The following is a 16975-nucleotide window of genomic DNA, read 5'->3' as shown; positions in this document are numbered from 1 at the left end:
GCAGCTTGCTGTTTGTTTGTCGCATGTACATACATGATCATCTGCGTACATTTGAATTTCAAACTCATTGCATACAGTGAATAGGTAATTTATGTAAAGGCTAAAGAACAGGGGGCCCAGAATTGATCCCTAAAGGTACATCAGTACCACAATTGAAGGCTGATGACACCTGATTGTTACTTTGACCTTCTGAGCTCTGCCTTCAAGAAATGGTTTCATCCATTTAATACTATTGGGGGTGAAGTTACAATGAGAGCTTTGCAAGTAGGACATCATGATCCACAGTGTCAAAGGCTTTCTTTTGGTCTAAGAATATGGCCACAACAACTCCCCCTTCTAGTTTAGATTTCACATTCTCAAGGAAAAAGCAGTTTGCGCTTTGCGTTGAATGGTTATATCTAAAGCCAAACTGCATAGGATGCAATCTAGTGCTAGTAAGTTGTTCTGCTACATACCTTTCAATTACCTTTGACACCATAGCTTCTATACTAATTGGTCTATAATTGCATACCTCTGATGGATCACCTGTTTTGTAAATTGGTGTTATTATAGCTGTCTTCCATGCTTTTGGAAAGACCCCTTCATTAATGGATCTATTGATAGCATTTGTTAGTGGGTCAGAAAACACTCATTGAACATTTTCAGGAACATTGTGTCCAGTCCATGCACATCTTTGGCTTAGGAACTCTTAAGGGAAGGGAGGTTTATTATAATTTATAGGCAGTGTTTAACATGTTACAAAAGTAATGCGCTGTACGTTACCATTATGATGTTTACTTGTCAGCCTCTTTATTTTCTCCCAAATCAATTTAGTATTTCCTTTTGCTTGGACAATAACATTAATAAAAAATATAGCTTTTGCTTTCCTAATGTCTCTTGTTACCTTATTTCTATAAAGGTATTTCTTAATCTATCCGTTACTAATTCAGATTTTAGGGTGGCTTTCAACAGTATATCACCTCTTAAGCATGGAAGAGTGCTTTTTTGTTTGCAGCCAGGTTTAGTTTTCCTTAAAAAGGTATTCATTATACATTGGATTGTGGAGAGAAAAATCTGAGAGTCAGAGTCAACATCAGAACGAGACAGAATATTATTCCATTTAATCCCTTTAACCAAATTATTTTTATCTCCTTTAGGTATTCTGAGCTGAGTGGGCTCACAGGGGTTTTTTACACCACAACTAAAGCACTTTCTGGATAATTTCCTAACTGCAAGGGTTAAGTTATGATCAGATAACCCAGTTATTATATTAAGTGTTTTGACAATTCTTTCTGGTTCATTACTAAATATCAGGTCTATCTGTGTTTTTGATTGCTGTGTTATTCTTGTTGGTTCCTTAATTAGCTGTATCAGATCAAAGGCATTTCGTTAGTTGTTTAAGGGCACCTCTGTTCTATTTCGTATAGGTTTTGAAGGCCAGGTCTCACCGTTGTATATATACAAGGTGCGGACGTAGGAGAGGCCCACGCTGTGGGTGGGCGTAGACAACTTTTCTCGGTGCAGCACAGGCGCCCAGAGGGGTAAACCCAATAGCGATAGCCTTAGAGGGCTGCGCCTATACTATACATTTATCTTCCCAATTTATGTTAAAATCCCCCATTAAAATAACCTCTTTTTCAAAATTTCATTCTTTTAGTATATTAGTTAGCTGGTAAAAAAAAAAGAGGGTGGTCTATACAGACCAACAAGGGTAAAAAACATTTGTGGAGACAGCGTAATATTAAGACCAATAAATCCAACCAAATTATCACAACGCCACTGGATTTGATGGCAGATGATATTATCTTTAACATAAAACATTAACCCTCCTCCTCTTCCTTCGGGCCTTTTCATTGGCTACAGCTGATAGATTCCTAGTTGCAATATTTTTTATGAGTCCAGGTCAATATCTGAAAATACTGAAATCATAGAGGACAAATTTCCATGGCTCATGTCAATTCCTGGACAAAGACAGGGAGATGCAGTTATCACCAGACCCAAAGACTCACCCAATTCGTGGACCACCTGGACGACGCTGTCTGTCTCCAGTGTGGTGAGTTCAGTTTGTCTACTTGGTCCGGGAATTGAGTTGGGCATCCCCAGAAAGTAGAAAAGTTGTTGTCAACAGGTAGCTGTGCAGTTAACGAAATACGTAGTGTTTTTTGTGCTTTCGACTTTTGGGTAAATTGTGACGTTGGTGTACATAGTGCACTTTACTGTTGCCCATCATGGTATAGTCCATACTGTCTGCTCCGATGAGAAGGCAAGCAGACGGGCTTTGTAGGAAAGTTGGCTTTTCCCGACCCAGCATAATAACAATTTCCCAGCGCGGTCGCACTGACATAATCATTAATACCGCTACGTGATTACTATGACATGCCAGAAGTACAACGCAGAATTGCACTTTCTTTGCTGAGGTCGGCGTGACTGCGAAATTGCTTTTGACTTTGGAGGAGCAGCACCTGCCTAATGCACTGTCCTTGGTAGCAACTGTAGAAGCTATTTTACTGCATCTTTTCACAAATCTTTGCATTAATAATACCTTAAATACAATTAAGTTCAATTTTACTTATATAGCCCTAAATCATAAGAGAGGTTATCTAAGGGCACTTTTCATATAGCGTAGGTCTAGACTGTAGTCATACCAGGCCTGCTTCGTGAAATAAGTGTTCTCCCACTTTCTTGATGTTTGACTGTTAGCAAAGTTGTTGACTTAGTTTTTGATCATATTAATGTAATCATAACAAATGCTTCAAACTGCTTCAAATATTTCTTTGTCCCTGTCCATTAAAATTAAATGTGTGTATGCCGTGGCAGTCCTTCTTGTTGTTGATCACTGTTATTATTATTTATTGTACTATGTGTACACTTTCTCTGATGTAGATGGGCTTGTGCAACTGATGCGTTCTTCTTTTTTAATGTTTTGCTTATGTTCAAGACAAATTTTCCATGGGACAATAACATCTAACTTATCTATCTAATATTGGACATTTTAAGATTTAAATCAATTTGATATTTAAGATATATTTTTAATTCAAAGCCTGGTTACATATATAACCTTACCATCTGTTTTTCCAGTCTTTTGGAAATTGTAAGCTATGTTTAAAATAAATACATATACTGAAGTGAAGTTTCCTCTGTGTACCTAAATTACTTGGAAAAGAGACTGTGTAACAATGGGGCTTTACTGTTAAAATAAAGGTTAAAAAATTAAATATGCATGTATACAAACACACACACACACACACACACACACACACACACACATTATATTGCTAAAAGTTTTGGGTCATCTGCCTTTACATGCCATTCTTAATCCATAGAGTTTAATAAGGTGGCATATCACTGCCAAATCTTGCAAAGAACATTTACGCAAGAGGTCATTAGATTCAAGCGGTATTCAGGGTACTTTTAAGTAAGGCCTTAAAAGTTTCAAATTTCGTTTACTAAGGTCTTAAATCTTTTCTTGTCCTTTCGTAAGATTAGAAAATGCCGTAACATCATAAATACATTTTTTTTGTGTGTGTGACTTTACAATTTACTCCGTTTGATGTTATAAAGCAGTAAGGTAACGTTACTGTTTAAGTCAGTGTTTAGCTTTACGCTATGGACTGTGGAGTGTTTGTGGTGCACAAGTGCTGCCATCAAACCTCTGGTGTGAATTAGTCAGTTGTTAGGAAAGAAAACAAAACGTCTCTGACGTGCTACTAATAAGCTAACATTAGCTGGTCTGAAGTTCAGAAGGCCAGAGATGCGGACAAGTTGGCGGACGAGGCTGAGGGCAGTGGGGCTGAAGACAGTATAACAAGCGGAGTGGAATGCGAGTCAGTCACACTATGGCGAGCACTAATGAAACAGCAGAACTGGAAGACCCGTTGCAGGTTCCTGGTCAGTGAATGTTACAACAGCAGCGTTGAGAGAGTTGTATCTAATGCTACGTCCAGACTGCAGGCAGCACGCTGTTGCAGGCTACAAAAGTAAACAAGGAGCAACAGAGGTTAGCTCCGGTTAGCTCACGGGAGACTCCCGTTTTTTATTGTCCTCTCACGGGTCACATTTCACCCGAATGATGACAAGTGGTCACAACTTTCTGTTCTTCTCATTACGGTTTCTGGACAATGCAACTGCCCCACAACTCCCTCCCTCCCTCTCTCTCTCTCTCCCCACTCTGTCCGTTCGGACAAATAGCATGCACGTAACTCAGAAGAGAGCTTACGGTCCGGTGGATTTCAGGTGGAAGAAAGGGAATTTGTGAGCAGATGATAGCGAGGTAGAGGAGGAAGAGAGCCACATGTTTGATAAAGGCTTTTTGTGGAGCTTTTTCGTTCAGCGCGGCTCCGTCTGCGGCAGAACAGCTGCTCTACAGTGACGTCAAAGTCGCATCAAATGCAACCTGAGTGTCCAGACTCAGGTCGCATTTAAAAAGATCCGATCTGTATCGGATTTGGACCACATATGGAGGTGGACCAATTCCGAACTGGAAAAGATCAGATCTGAGTCACATATGGGCAAAAAATTTGGATTTGGGTCACACTGGCCTGCAGTCTGAACGTAGCCTAAGACGAGGACTGTGTCTGTGTGGCGGCGTTGCGCCGCTGTTGTACCGTTATGTGAATGGAAACATCCAACATGCTAACACACATTAAACTTACATCACCCAGATGCGCCGATCGCCGGGAAGAAGAATGCAAAAACGGAACAGGATCAATAATCACTAAAGCAATTGGCATTTACATTGGCATATTCTATTACATTACCTTATCTAGCCAAGGTGTAACTAATTGTAACAACTCATACTGCACTTGTTTCATTTTTTATTATTCTATTTGTTTGTTTGTTTATGTATTTTTGGGTTCATAATATAAGAGTTCTTAATGCAACGAATGTTGTATTCATTTTATGTAATCAGAGTACAAACACACCCCAAAAAGCTATTGTGTATTAAATATTAATGTGAGTATAACAATAATAAAATGTTTTATTAAATTCAGGTAACTTGGTAAATAGTCATTTTCTATATATATAATATGGCAGTGAAGTTGGTATTAATTGGCATTGGCATTTCATCCTAGGTATTAAAAAGGTCTTAAAAAGTCTTAAATTTGTACCCTGAGTATTGTAACCCACGAGGGGAAAACTCAGCGCGTGCAGAATCCAAAGTAGTCCTTGCTCTGCAGCTCGCAAAACTTTAACCTGCTTGCTCACTCACGGTTCATCTTTTTGTCAGTAGGTGGGCAGATCCAGTCAGTATTGTATCACTACATATGATTGATTAGAGTCCCTGTCCTTTGCACCAACAAGCTGGATGCCAACTGCCATGAAACAAGCAGCAGCAGAAGCAATATCGTGGCAGACCATCAGGAGGTATGTAAATCTCATAACTTATCATATTCAGTGCATATTGGCTGTAACATAGCATATCATTTGGTCAGCTTGACATTCAGTTGAGATATTTATTACCTTAATAAACTAACGCTAGGTGATTATCATGTCAGTTTTTTGTTTATGTCTTAATCTTCTCAAAACCATAAGTGTGCTGTAAATATTGTGTTAGATTATTTAGCAGTGTGTCATTCCAATAAGCTACTTTTATTGTTTCCAGTGGCTGCACCGTAGCATCAATGTGACCACGGGCCCTCACTCCCCCGGGCAAACCCTCACGTTCCCACCAGGTTGCCTTTCCCCTAACATCAGGCAGGGTGGCCGTGGCCTCAAACTGTTTTAGCTCCCTACAGAGTGCACCATCTATCACATGCTCCATAAACTGATCCCGCAGCACAACTTCTGCATTTAACATGCCACTAGGTACACACCGTTTTACAGCCTCCATCCAGTTCATTAAAGCGTCTGTCCTTCTTGCCCTGACTGACAGGGGCCCCAAAAAATAATTATAAACTACTATCAAATTATATTATATTATACATTATATAAACCATCATCATTGAGTATAAATATATTTCAAATATAATAATAAAATGAATGATCTCTTTGTTTTTTCTTGTTTTTGGCAGTAAAAGTTAAAAATCCCCATTGACAAAAAAGTAAACCTCCATATTGACCGACCACCACCCTGTATCTGCGTGAAATGGTTTGGTCCTGCCTTAGCGCACTCATCAGTGATGGTGTTTACATGCAGTAAGTAGATGCTCCAGAAATACAGTGATCCCAATGTTGCATAGTAAACCAAAATCTGGTTTTCAAAAAGGAAAGAGAGGAAAGACAAAGGAAAGGATGTCAATCTGTAACCCAGTTTTTCCCCAAGAAAGGTGGGCAGCCTTTAGTCTGCGAGTGGTGTTAACCTGTTGGCTTAATGTCCACAGTGAAATAAGCTAGCTAGCTACAGACTAGCGTTAGCCTACATTTCATCAACCTTTAATCAGTGCAGGGAAACATTTAGCAAGATATTCATATTAAATCATTGCCCCTACCCCTTTTAGCAGACTAACAACAGATAAGTCAGCAGCACCCCAGTCTCCTCATAACTGTCCCAGTGAAGAAGGCGAGCAACACTGTGTGAATGACATGCCAGTTAGCATCATTCCAGGGAGTCTGTGGGGATTTCTCTGTCTCTCTCGCTCTTTTTATCATAACAAAAAAGACAATGAAATATTTCTTAATGACAGAAATTCAAACACAAGTTATTTTCTCACATAATGATCATTATGAAATAAATAAAATAAAAAAACAACTTCCTGTCTGTACTGGATGCTGGACAGCAGCTTACCTCAGCCTGCATGTAAATTACAGACTATATGAAAATAATCCAGTTTGATACGTTCATTTAAATTGAATTATGGCTGTTAAATGACATCTATAGATACAGACTTTATTATTTCCATCATGAAGGGCAATTTATTTGAGAAGCAAATAGTGAACTGCATCCTGTATGCAGACTTGCATGCACAAATCACCAGCAGTACTAATATTGAACTACAAGAAGCCAGACACTTGCAAGCCTTTAATTAGAGTTATGTAAAGCTTTTGATGGGACAGTTAAGTCCTAGAGCAGTGGTGACGACAGCTGCGCAGAGGGGGTACAATTTGAGTTTTTTTGTCGTGGGGCCCAAAATTCCTGGCGGCCCCCCTGATTCTACTGAAGCGGCCAGCACCGTGACCAACAGTGGGAATGGGACAAATCATGGAAGGCGCAACACAAGGTGATTGGATTTCATAATTCTTGTTAGTGGGGCGATATCTGATTGGTCAAATCTTGGTAGCATTTTGGTAGTGACAGGCAAAGTGATTGGCTCTCACATCATGGATTAGCTCAACTGATAGGTGACAGGGAGAGCTAACTGCACACCATTAAAGTCAGTCTAAATATTATGTCTAATATTCTCACCCATCTATTAATGGATAAAAGAAATTGCTCCGATTCAAAACTTATTTGCCAACCCCTGCTGTATATTATTACTTCTTCGAATGTACGTATTAATGTAGTGATGAGCGTCTACACTGCCAGAATTCAACAAGAAGAAGCAGAAGAACGTAGTGACGAATCGCGCTGTTTGTCCGTTATCGGCTGTGTAGAAACATAGTCGTCCATGGAAGACAGGACCCGTGGTTATGTGGATATAAATGTCTCATTCTAAGGTAATAAAACATAATGGTTCATTATGTAAGGTCTTTATACACCAATTGCATTTCTGTCAATAGATTCTCAGAAATATTACACACTGAACCTTAAATGTTGACTTTTTGTTTCACACGGGACACAAACCCCAGTCTCCTGGTTGAAAGTTTGGGTTCTGGCCCTCCAACCACCTCCTTACTCAGTCTTTCCTGTTAAATATCATATACCTGCTTTTACCATCTAAAACTGACGCTACAGGGCTTCCCCCACTGCGTTCAACTATGACGCTATAGGCATACCCAGTGTGTTACAAACTGCCACCGATTGGTCTTGACCATGAGTCCATATGTGACAACTTGGGAATGAGAATGGGTACAGGCAGAAACCTCGAGCAGAACCATGCCTCAGGGTGGCCATCTGCCTCAACTGGATTATTGAAGCTGATCTCATGTTAAATTGAGTTATGGATAGTTGCAGGCAAAAAGTTTTTTCCCATAGCTATCACTGCGTTTCTGCCCATTGTTTTGCCCCATCTGCTCTGGCACCCTCAACACAAACTGGCAGCTGATCCGGTACACCAATATGCGTGCCATAGGTATGTGCTTTTTGCTATAGTACTGTAGCCTACTTCCTTCAGATACCTCATGGGTTTCATTAGGAGACAAGCCAGCGAAAGTACAATTAGGCTACCTACCTTTCAGGGGTTCAAGCTATAAACCAAACAGCCATCCAACTGAAAATATGAGTGTGTTTATGTATTTGTATATGTATGTATCAGTGGTGTAGTCTACGTGATACGCAGGTATACGCCGTATAACCACTAGGAACGGTCAGAGATTTACGTATACCCACTTAAAATAGCAAGATTATACATAACAACATCCTTTAGTGACAGACAGGGACGTGCACAGGAATTTTGAAGGGCAGTTGCTCTGACCTGAAAAAAGGCACTAAACACAGTATCCAAAATGTATTAACAATATAAATGTCACCAAAATACATATGAGAAAAAGAGTTCCTTATATTATTGTTTATTGTTTTTTTTAATCATTATTATTTTTTATTTTTTTTCCTTTTTTTTTTTATTTGAAAATAAATAATCTAGATTGAATTGACAGATGGGGAAAACTCGCTTCTAATAAAATATTAAATAAAAAAACGCTTAGATTTCGGAAAAAAATACAATCCTTTTTTAACCTTTTGGCTTCCCGTACATTCAGTTGCGCTTCTAGCTCGTATTCACTTCTGTTGGTACGTATCACGTATGGTAACTGGGCAAAACTACGCATGATTTGTTGTAGTATGATTGCATAAAGGAAGGAAACAGGAATTCCGGTAGGGAACAGAATCGACTGACGTGCAGGCAGCGCTGCAGCAGTGCAGCCACTTAAACAGAGTTTGCCCTTCCCCTACTGACTTTCACTTTCGGTGCCCGAATGGAAGTGAATGAGGCTTTGCGATCGCGATTATGTTTTTATTTTATTTTTTTTTCTCGGAAGGGCGAGTCGGAAGGGCAACTTGAGTCAGGAAAGGCAAACGGGCAGTTGCCCGGGCAACCAGAGCAACCCCCCTGTGCACGTCCCTGGTGACAGAACTTTCACTCGTTCATGATAAATTAACCTCGTCTGTGTTGCGAAGCACTAAACTGACGTCTGGAGCTTCCGTGGCCTGAGACCGGGATCTGACGTCACCTACCAAACAACAACACAGCTGCGTGGCGATCACTCGGAGTGAGTTTGGAATTAACTAATATGAATCACAAAAGGAGACGTGAACCGCGAGCAAACTCAAGCTACCCTCTTTTAGTGTTTTCGTAAGCCTGCAGCTGAATTTCCTGCCGCTCTGGGGGACCATAGCGGGGGACACTGCAGCTGCAGCAGATGACACGAATGTTAAAGTTACAGAAACACAGAAAACGAGCCATATGAGGCTGATGCTATCGTAACATATACGTTTATCATAACCGCTATCATTAATGGAACTGGAACAGCATTGTTGATATATTAAATTGCATCTATTATTAGTTAACTTAAATAACGTTCATGTGATGGATCAATGAATGCAGGATACTCTGTCTGTGTGTGTGTGTGTGTGTGTGTGTGTGTGTGTGTGTGTGTGTGTAAGTAGTAGAAGTAGCAGTTCCTGGATGCTTGCTCGTGCTTTTAAGCTGATACAGTAGCTACATAACCTAAGTTTGACAATGGTTTTGGAAGATAAGTGTGCTTGAGAAGATGTGGACCACTTTTTGCGTCTTCACTGTTACAAATATTCTGTAATGAATGAGTTTTGGTGATAGAACTGCACATAGCCTATGTTCATTGTTATTACTGCTACTGATAAGCCTCAGCTCTCCATTATTGTTAACAATAGTTAACAATAGCAACTAACTTTGTTAAATGTGCACTGATAAAACCCGGGCTCCAGGGACCAGATTTATATGACATCTAAGGCTTCATGTAGCTCCTAACTGGCTGAGTTAGATGGTTATTAACACTAAACATTAGAAAATCAATCTATTCTCCCCACCTGCGTAGGTGTCATTTACACTGGGGATGCTAGGGACATGTCGCCACCACTTTTTGAAAGCATTTGTTAAAAATGTTCTGAAAAATAGCTTGCAACAAGAAATATTAAATAAGAAATGGAAGTGCTATGAGAAAGGGTTTTTTTGGCACATGCAATGCAATGCAAATATAGAAAAAAACAGATCTGCATTGTCCAAAAAATACTTAAGGGAAAAAAAAAATGTTACTGATTACTGCATTATATTCAATTATAATTTTACATTCAGAATTGTCACCTGCCACCTGTTCCCCTTTATATAAATAAAGACATTTCCACCAGAGAAATGTCTCCAGAATGCAGGAAATTACGTGTTTAATGTTCCAAAATCTTCTGGGGGAGGACCCCCAGATCATCCAATTGTACATTTTCATCAATGAATACTTTTTTATATAGTATTACAATATTTTCTAGTCTTGTTCTTGTGACCCCAACACTCTGGATTCTCACGTCTCGTATGCTAAGTGTTTTGTCACAACTCTAATCTGAGCCCTGTCTCTGTCTCCACCACTTTTCAACACAAAGTGACGCCCTTGCCCAACTGTAACTGTCATTGGCTGTTAAAGTCTTTGCAGTGTTGATAACACATAGCCTGAGCTGTGCTTCAGAGTGCTCTCTATTACATATACATGCATACTGTTTGTATTAGTGAGTGTAGTGGTGCTCATGGGACCTCGCTCTGGGTTGGGTGGGTATGAGGCTGGGAGGAAAAATCACAGTATACTCACTACAAAAAACTAGTCTACGCCACTGATATCAGTATTATCTCCCGCGACTTGCATGCAATTCTCGGCAGGTGTGCAGAACTCTGTACAACACCTGTGACTGGGCTGTAACTAGGGGGATGTTCCTAGGTTGGGTAAAGTTAGATAAGTTTAGGCGATAAATTAGGTGTGTGACAGCCGCTTTGGTGGATTAGAATTCTCAAAAGAAAGCAAGTCAATTAGTGCAGTTCAATATTAAGTATAAAATAAGATCTTAATAATAAAGAGTAAACTTGAGTGGTCAAGGTCAACAGGTGTCTTGCAGCTTATATTATTATTGCACATTGCCTGTCAGCATACACTACTGCACAGTGTCCAGCAGCAATGCACATATTAGTAAACAGTGTATTCCCAGCCTAATTACTGTTGCATGCCAGAGAAGTTATCATTCTGAGGCGATCTCAGAGTTCAGTAGCTTTAGGCAGTTGGGAAGAAACTATCCTGTCAGTAAATGTCTACCCATCTTGTCTTTCAGGTGCCAGCGGTGCTGATTGCAGAACCCATCCAATGAAGCACCTTTGTTCAGCTCTACAGGAAAAAACAGTCCCAGCTTTCAGCGTGGCTCTTTCCTCTCCTGCACCTTACTTCTTTGCTCAGTCCTTTGTTTTAACTTTTACTCCACAACACCTGAACACTACTGACTACAGGTTCTATCATTCTACAGTAATTACTGTTACAGCACATTATTTCAAGTCATAAAAACACTTTTTACATTTGTATCCTTTTAATATTGATGTTTTCAAGATATGATTTTAAACTGTTAAACTGCTGCTTGTGTATTGGAATAGTTTCTGTGTTGTTTTGTGATGGATCAGACTAAATATACTTAAAATACAACTACATTCTTTTTTATTCAGTTTCCTACGTTAATTGGATATTGCATGATCTAAACTTAACAAAATATGATACAGAAAAAATGAAGATGGTAGTTATAGACATTTTGCATATACAGGATGTTAGTAGAAAGTAAAAAATGAAATGCTGATGTTATATGCTGGTTCTAATTGGACGGTTCTTCGCATCAACATAGATAAAACATCTTTGAGCACCGACAATGATAGGAAGGGGTCTAGTCAGCTTTCTTAAGAGAACAGGGGCGAGTTCAGCGCCGACAAAACGTAGCAAAACGTTTTTTTCCACGGAAACGGTGGTGCCTTGAACACCCTGCTGTGTACGCAAGCGCTCTGAATTTTCTTGCCTTTCCAACGCCGACCGTTGTGTTTACAAACTTGTGGCAGCTGATTTGGTGTAAGACGAGCCCACCAAACGCGAGAAAACATACCTCGAAGCCCGTTGCAGAACGTTGCGCAACGTTGCAAGGAAACATGTCATTCAGTCAGAAAACGTTGCAAAACGTTTTGAGATTGAACTCCCCCCAGGGCTGATGGGGGAGGCTTCAGGAGTTAACTAACTCCAGAAGATGGCAGTGATGCGACACCATGGATGCAACCTACCGTTTAATGTCAAAGAGGAAGAAGGAGTGTCCGTTCCCATAATGCATAGCGTCGTACGGCACTTTATAAAACCATGCGTGACTCCCTCTCTGCCTCTCTGTTCTGCGGCGGCGAGGCTTTCTGTCGAACATGGTGAGTACAAGCAGTTTAAACAAATGTCCGCGGCACATCGCTGATGAGCACTTATTGGACTCAGCCCAAGTGGTCTAGTTATCCATGTAGGCTGGCGACAGAACAGCCAGCATAACGTTAGTCTCTGATTTTTCTGGGAGCCATTTGCCAGTAAGCCTCGCAACATCGAAGCACGTGCGTCCTGTAAATGGACGCTGTTGGCGCTGGAATTTTCGGATTGCAGTGAAAAGTGCGCATCGTGGTTTGATGCGACGGTTTAAATGGCGCGAACGTTAGCGTAAACTGCCAAACAGTTGCACAGGTACGTTAGTGCTCTTAAAATGTAGAAATTTAGTTACATTATTGGGTAATTTGATGGGTCTGCAAGTTTGAGGGTCCCTTTTCCATTAAAATGCTGTAGAAGCGGGCATCAATATCAAATGTTAACATGAAATGTCATAAATGTTAATAGCTAGTAATGCTTTTATAATGCTCATGTGTTGGACTTTTAGTGTGGCCAATCATTTTGTAGTAACACGATGTTCATGTCCCCCATAAATGCTGGGTCCCTTATTGTGTCCCCAGCTGTTGTGGCAGAGCGGCAGCCATGGGACAGAGCTACCAGGCCCCCGTGTTTTCTTCAGGACTCAGGTAAATGCACAGAACTGTAATTAAAGTATTACAGTGATCACTTTGTCTCCAAGGAGAACTCAGGGTTGTTGTCCTGCAGGTTAAAATAGTGGCACAGGGTAGATTGTTGAGTTATGGCCCTCTGCCTGAGGCTATGCTCAGGTTTCTCCCAACACTACTTGTTGTTGTAACAGAACCCACACTAGGGACCCAGCTCTCAGTCAGCTGGCTAGGCGGTTTGTGCCTGGTTCAGTGTTACAGTGCTGGTAGAGGAAGTCTCTGTACCTGGTCTCAGCTGTGTAGGCTCTGTTTTAGAGTCCACTGCATCTGAGCTGCTGCAGAGCGCGGCCCAACGAGAGTGGCCTGTTCTGGTCCAAGAGCAGGCCTAGTACAGGGCTGCACATTGCATATTTACACCACAAGGTGTGCTTTTGGGAGCCATCTTAGAGCCTGACCAAAAGCCAGAAGTCAGACATGAAATTTGTCCTGGCTCTTGCAGTTTTAAAACAGTGGGGGGGTTTTTTGGGGTTTTTTTTATCCCCAAACTTCATTTTGAAAACTAGTTCCAGCCTTAATAGCAACAGATAAATTCAGATAGTCAGGAGTAGGCATGCCATTGACAAACAAAAGGGCTCTTATTTAGTTTGTGCTAGTCTACTCTAGCATGAGCCATGCAACTTTATAGCTGCAAATGCCTAACCAATAGTCACTACTAATGGCTAAATCTGCACTTAATGCTCAGAGGGAGGACCCACAGACCCCCACAACTTCTATATTTCAGCATTGACTATTTCCTTTAAAGTAGTGTTAAAATATAATCTCATCTTGCTCTCCTGACACCAAATATGTATCATCTCCTCTCATGAGCTCAGTGTATTGTCACCCAATTTTAGCCCTTAATGTCCCCACCACTTGTCAACACAGTGACGCCTTTCGTGTTGGTGTCTTTCTCATGTTGCAGTGCACAATAGCAAGTTATCTATACAACATGTAAGCTTAAACAACCTTTTTTACCCCTAACCAGTTTGCATGCCTGCTATTTGGAAGACAAGAAGCTGAACTTGTACTTAATGGGACTTGATTCACATCTGACATGTCAATTCAAGGTAGTACCCAAAAAAAGCTTGCTGTCAGTTAGTAACTAGACACTTTTTTTTTCTTTTTTTTCTCCTTGAATGTGTTGCAGACAGAGGTGCTGAGCTGCTTGCTGTGGAGCTGACAGTCATGCTGCAGGCTAACTGAAGGTGGGCATTGTACCTTGTACCTGTACAATACTTGTGCTGTGATGAGTGAAAATTTAACACATCATGCTGACAAAACACCATGGTGAACTTTAAACGCTGAGCATAGCAGCTGATTGTCAGCAGGGATCAGTGTGGTTCTGGTTCTACAGACTGCTTCTTTTCTCCACAGGGGCATGTGGAGCAGCTGGTCTGCAGGGGGCAGCAAAGAGCTGAGCCTGAGCCAGGTATGTATGACATGTGGATACAGCAGTGATGCACAGGTGTGTGTGTGTGTGTGTGTGTGTGTACACACAAACTGTAAACCCAATCTTGTACTGCCGTGGCAGAGACCTCCTCCTCTCTGTTGTGGAATCTTAGTATTGGGAGAGAAACCTCAGGACTTGGCACAGGTTTAAGTAAAAACCATTTACCAGAACCTGACTGAAGACCTGAAACACACTACTTGTAATTGTCTATGCTAAGTTGAGTATGAGCTGTTTGGTAATACATGTACTTTGTGTGTTTTCAGTGTAATGGTGCAAGGCTGGTCTGGATTACTGGAAAAGCTCCTGTCTCAGTCCACCTGCTGGGATGTGACTGGGCTGCTGCCAGTCACCGGTAAACCCTACAGCCTGTGTGAAACACTGACGTAGGGTTTGAGCTGAGCCGAATGAAGCACAGTTGCTGCGGCTTGTCACCTGACTGACAATAGAATTTAACCTGGGTGAAGTGTATAAAACCAATTTGTACCGGGCTATAAACATGTGGAGAACTCTGCTTCCAGGGTTCTCGCTTACACTAGGCCATGGCAGCTTCACTGGCGCCCGGTAAAATTCCCCAGCACCTATAAATCTCTCTACATGCCACTGCCCCATGTAAGGGCTTGCTCTGTGTCTGGCGCATAGATAAGATGCCTGCCTTTGGTGTGTGAGACCTGGGTTCAATTCCCACTGAGACATCACCATTGTGGAGCAAGACACTTAACCCCTAGTTGCTCCAGAGGCATGCCACCTCATGTATAGCAATTGTAAGTCGCTTTGGATAAGCGTCAGCTAAATGAATAAATGTAAAGTCTATCCTAAATGTACACCTGTACCATGTACAGGTGTTTGAATAAAACTTTGCAGCATCAGTGTCCCGTTTAATGATTGTTGATTGTGGGATGACAGTTTCAGAGTTGAATCCAATACTAATGAATAAATCAGTGGCCTGTACTATGAAGGGAGTTAACTTGGGATTGTCAGGCAAACTCAGGGTTGACAAACTGACTGTCTACACTAGGGTTAAACGGTACTACGAAAGTGGATAAGATGTTGAGTCTGTTAATACAACTGGAGTTGGTGTGCGTTCACAAAAAGGGCGTGTGCAGGCAGTTTTTTCACGAGTGCATATTGAGTGTGTGTATGAATGACAAGACGGCTAAATGTAATATGGTGGCAGCCGACAAAGCCAGGGAGGCTTGTTGGCATTGAGTAAATTTATAGCCAGGTTATCTCCAGTGTTTTTATAGTAGTTCAAATCTCTTATGTAATGATTAAGATGTAAAGGTATGACTGCACATATGGTGGGGAGACTGCAGAGAGGGGTCATCTGAGACAAAATTTTATTTCCAAGATCAACCTACAAGTAAAACTTGAATATTCTGACATTAGTCACACATTTGAGATACATTTAACTTTGGAAGGCTGCAACATCGCGCACCTCTCTGCTGTGTATTAGGCATGCAGTGAAAAGTTATTAGACTTTGCAATCTGGTTTAGTAGTGAGGAAATACTCGTGAGTTTAGCTCACAATCATGCACCTTAGACTTTGCTGTGGAATGGGTGTATTTTGTGACTTTAATTTCAGGGATTTTTGTTTTAATTTTAACACTTTCAACTAGGATCTTTTTTCTGTTATTAACCCCCACCCTGGCTCTGTATTTTTTGGACACGTAAAATAGGATCTAAATAGGACTATGTGAAAACATTTCGGAGAATTCAATTATAGCCAGAGATGGGCTACATCTAAGAAACTGTCACGTTAATTAAGATCTAAAATCACCGAGGCTGCAGGGCTCGCTATATCGACGTAATGCTGCTGTGTTAAAAATAACTTAATTTCAGCTGCAGCCCAGTGGAACAAGTCAGGGTGAAATGTTATTAATATCCTACTTCTCCTCAGTAACACAGAGTACAGATGTGTGTTGTCCACGACCACAGGGTTATCACAATTAACCACAAAGATAACCTGCTTGGAGCAGTTTAGAGACGCAGCGTAAAGTGCAGTGGCAACAGAGGTCTAACACCTATGCACCTTTGGTAGTACGGGTTAATCGCAAGTTACACCCGACGTCACAAGGTTACTCCTGAAGTTACCTGGATAAGCCATTTACCTCGCTCCGTAGTACAGGGCATATTTTGCAACAAATGCCATGAAAATACTTGAAGCAGCAATGTGTTTGTACTTTTCTCAATCCTGTCTATGGCTTTCAGCTAGTTTTATCAAAGTCAGACGGGATGAAAAGGTGCGTTGGCAACTGTTTTATAATTCACATTTTCTGCTGTAGTCAGTCCCAAGATTTCCCAATCTTGCAATTGCGACTTTTTGCACATTCAACAAATCCCTGTGAATTCAGTGCGACTTGCAAATTTGACCTATCGCAGTTTCCCACAGCTTCTCACTTGACAAGACGCAACA

General features: G+C 41.0%; 2 long non-coding RNA genes and 2 other non-coding genes across 4 annotated transcripts; all 4 read left to right on the top strand.

Annotated features, from left to right (window-relative positions):
• The first annotated feature begins 3681 nt into the window (after positions 1–3681).
• LOC119888803 lies at positions 3682–6044 on the top strand. Its single transcript, XR_005441949.1, has 3 exons — positions 3682–3867; positions 5207–5343; positions 5582–6044. It is a non-coding gene; the product is annotated as an uncharacterized LOC119888803 (long non-coding RNA).
• A 2991-nt stretch (positions 6045–9035) lies between these two features.
• On the top strand, positions 9036–15428 carry LOC119888802. The gene is made up of 6 exons (XR_005441948.1): positions 9036–9282; positions 11354–12464; positions 13029–13094; positions 14260–14317; positions 14487–14541; positions 14826–15428. It is a non-coding gene; the product is annotated as an uncharacterized LOC119888802 (long non-coding RNA).
• Positions 13283–13478, top strand: LOC119889464. The gene has a single exon (XR_005442057.1). It is a non-coding gene; the product is annotated as a small nucleolar RNA SNORA74 (small nucleolar RNA).
• LOC119889465 lies at positions 14351–14422 on the top strand. The gene has a single exon (XR_005442058.1). It is a non-coding gene; the product is annotated as a small nucleolar RNA SNORD63 (small nucleolar RNA).
• Positions 15429–16975: the final 1547 nt, after the last annotated feature.

The sequence above is a fragment of the Micropterus salmoides genome, unplaced genomic scaffold (genome assembly GCF_014851395.1).
Source record: "Micropterus salmoides isolate LMB-PRFRI ecotype aquatic unplaced genomic scaffold, ASM1485139v1 Ms_hic_scaffold_5, whole genome shotgun sequence".
NCBI lineage: Eukaryota > Metazoa > Chordata > Actinopteri > Centrarchiformes > Centrarchidae > Micropterus > Micropterus salmoides.
The sequence above is the reverse complement of the archived record's forward strand: the minus strand, read 5'-3'. Positions and strand labels throughout refer to the sequence as shown.